This window comes from Doryrhamphus excisus, chromosome 23, assembly GCF_030265055.1.
Source record: "Doryrhamphus excisus isolate RoL2022-K1 chromosome 23, RoL_Dexc_1.0, whole genome shotgun sequence".
NCBI lineage: Eukaryota > Metazoa > Chordata > Actinopteri > Syngnathiformes > Syngnathidae > Doryrhamphus > Doryrhamphus excisus.
The window spans coordinates 4,299,072-4,303,114 of NC_080488.1; positions in this window are offsets into that span (position 1 = coordinate 4,299,072).

Genomic DNA, 4,043 nt, shown 5'->3' on the forward strand with positions numbered 1-4,043 from the left:
TGTCAATATAGTGATATATATAGCACATCATGACTGGTTCAAGACTCTTCATCCTTGTATTTAGCAAACATCAACTGCTTGTATTGTTTCTTGAATTGGCTCATCGTTGTGCATTGTTTGATTTCCTTACTCAATCCATTCCATAGTTTGATTCCACATACTGAAATGCTATGGCTTTTTAACATAGTCCTAGCATAGAAGTGTTTCAAATGTACTTCTTCCCTGAGATCATATTTCTCCTCTCTTGTAGAGAAGTATTGGATGACATTTTTAGCTAATTGGTTATTTTTAGTATTATTATTTACTTATCCAATTTTATTTGTGTATTTGTTTCTTACCTGAATTTACCTATTTTTTATTTTTTTCCTTATTTTCTTTTTCTAAGGGGGTGTCACACCCTGCCGTGGTACCACTTTTCCACTCCAGGTGTGCAGGTTACTGGTTTCTCTGTGGTTGCTACTTGATCCCTGCTCATGCTCTCTCTCTCTCTGCCCTCAGACCCTGCCCCGCCCTGATGGGAGGAGCTACCCGACCTGCCACAGGTGTTTTCCATCACCATATATGGGATCTTATGTTTATATTTTCCAATATATTGCCATATATGCATAGATCATATATGTGTATATATTAATACATATAAAAAATATCTTGCGATCAAGACCAAAAAAGGACTATATTTTTACATATATAAAATTGCATATAATTTGGGATATATAAACTCATATATTATATATTTGGATTTAATATATTTCAATATTTTGAAAGCGGCAATCATTTGTATATTCTGCAATATATTGCCATATATTACATGAATATATAATATATGTACAAAAATATATTATTCCATGTATTTATAATATATAATGTATTGGAAAATATAATGGAAAAATAATATATTATAATATAATGTAATATATTGATAAATATATTTTCTTTTCGTAAGGGTAGCCCTTTTTTGTGGTGCCCTTTCTGTTCTTTTTCTACTGCACTGTAGCTTTTTGTTGTTGCCATTACTACTTTAGGAGCAATAATTATATGCAACACCTCCTGCCTGTGTGCATCATTTGGGGCCAACCTACTCCCTGACGTGATGGGGGAGGGGGGGGTGACAAAAAAACAAACACAAGCACAAGAAGGTGTATAGAAATATGTGAGGTTTCCTAATTGTACAAAATGAATATGTAGTAAAAGTACACACAAATTAAATTAAAGAACAATCAGCAGGCCGCAAATGGCCCTAAACTTTATTTTGGACACCCCCGTCTTACAGTATCTTGCATGATGTGTTGATGCTTAGTGCAATTTGGAGACTCCCGTAAACAAAATGAAAAGATTCATGTCAAGTTGCGGTCAGATATAATAGCTCCTGCTTAACGAGGCAAAACAACAACAAAAAAAAAAAAGATATGATACTGTTATGATTATTCTGCACTTGCTCTCTTCAACTTTTGTCCTCATTCTCAACTGCGTGGCTCTGATATCTTCTGTCCTCATTACGACAAAACACACAGCTGCTCCTCGCTACGTGTCATACTATATTTAACCTCTTCTAATAGCCTGGATTCTTATATTTAAACTAAATCCATAATCATGTCGCTGTATCCGTGCTATACATCTAGTACATCTCATCTATCTCATCCTATTTGTTATTCAGTATGAACTGATGACGTCTGCTTGGTGGCAAAGCGATAAAACAACCATCGAGCCATTTTGTTCACAATACAATGACAAATCGGGTTTATCGATACCAAGGTTAGTATCAATACTCATTCATTCATGCTCCAAGTAGGAAATATTTTCATTTATTACTTATCACGATTGGGTCTGGAATCAATTAACCTTAATAAACGAGGGTAAAAAAGACGTTTTCTTTGTGGGGGAATTTTTTTAAATATATTTTTGAGCAACAAATAAAAAAGCAGGCAGCACGGTGGTCGAGTGGTTAGCGCGCAGACCTCACAGCTAGGAGACCAGGGTTCAATTCCACCCTCAGCCATCTCTGTGTGGAGTTTGCATGTTCTCCCCGTGCATGCGTGGGTTTTCTCCGGGTACTCCGGTTTCCTCCCACATTCCAAAAACATGCTAGGTTAATTAGCGACTCCAAATTGTCCATAGGTATGAATGTGAGTGTGAATGGTTGTTTGTCTATATGTGCCAAACTGTGATTGGCTGGCCACCAGTCCAGGGTGTACCCCGCCTCTCGCCCAAAGACAGCTGGGATAGGCTCCAGCACCCCCGTGACCCTCGTGAGGAAAAGCGGTAGAAAATGAATGAATTAAATAAAAAAGCTGAATCGTGAAATGTGCGGCGATCCACAACATATTTCTGTCTTATTTTCTCTTATGGCTATTTTATTGGATGATACAAGTGTAATTGTGACTATAGGGATGTTATTTCATTAATTTATTCATTTTCTACTGCTTATCCTCACAAGGGTCGCGGGGGTGCTGGAGCCTATCCCAGCTGTCTTCGGGCAAAAGGTGGGGTACAGCCTAGACTGGTGGCCAGCCAATCATAGGGCACATATAGACAAACAACCATTCACACTCACATTCATACCTATGGACAATTTGGAGTCGCTAATTAACCTAGCATGTTTTTGGAATGTGGGAAGAAACCGGAGTACCCGGAGAAAACCCATGCTAACATGTTAGCATGTTAGCTGAGAGGTCTCCGTGCTAACCATTCGACTGCCGTCCTTCATGGGTTTTATTTAGGTCTTAAATGACTTATTTTCTCCCATAATGTCTACTATTTTTGGTATTGAGGGGAATAATAATGTAAAAAAAAACATATTTAGAAGGTCTTAGAAGGTCTTTTACCAATTTTACTTCACGAGAATTCAGATTGATTCTGGAAGCAATTCATTCATTCATTTTTTACCACTTACACTCACAAAGACAAAATAAGAAGCCAAAAAGTTACCACTTCCACACAAAATAGGAGGAGAACTCATTCATTTATTCATTTTCTACTGCTTATCCTCACAAGGGTTGTGGGGGGTGTTGGAGCCTATCCCAGCTGTCTTCGGGCGAGAGGCGGGGTACACCCTGGACTAGTCCGCCAGCCAATCACAGGGCACATATAGACAAACAACCATTCACACTCACATTCATACCTATGGACAATTTGGAGTCGCCAATTAACCTAGCATGTTTTTGGAATGTGGGAGGAAACCGGAGTACCCGGAGTAAACCCATGCTAACATGTTAGCATGTTAGCTGTGAGGTCTCTTCATGGGTTTTATTTAGGTCTTAAATGACTTATTTTCTCCCATAATGTCTACTATTTTTGGTATTGAGGGGAATAATAATGTAAAAAAAAAAAACATATTTAGAAGGTCTTCCTTTTACAAATTTTACTTCACGAGAATTCAGATACCACGGTTGATTCTGGAAGCAATTCATTCATTAATTTTCTACCACTTACACTCACAAAGACTAAATAAGAAGCCAAAAAGTTACCACTTCCACACAAAATAGGAGAACTCATTCATTTATTCATTTTCTACTGCTTATACTTACGAGGGTTGTGGGGGGTGCTGGAACCTATCCCAGCTGTCTTCGGGCGAGAGGCAGGGTACATCCTGGACTGGTGTTCAGCCTATCACAGGGCACATATAGACAAACAACCATTCACACTCACATTCATACCTATGGACAATTTGGAGTCGCCAATTAACCTAGCATGTTTTTGGAATGTGGGAGGAAACCGGAGTACCCGGAGAAAACCCACACATGCACGGGGAGAACATGCAAACTCCACACAGAGATGGCCGAGGGTGGGGAAAGACAAAATAAGAAGCCAAAAAGTTACCACTTCCACACAAAATAGGAGGAGAACTCATTCATTCATTCATTTTCTATCGCTTATCCTCACAAGGGTCGCGGGGGTGCTGGAGCCTATCCCAGCTGTCTTCGGGCGAGAGGCGGGGTACACCCTGGACTGGTGGCCAGCCAATCACAGGGCACATAAAGACAAACAACCATTCACACTCACATTCATACCTATGGACAATTTGGAGTCACTAATTAACCTAGCAT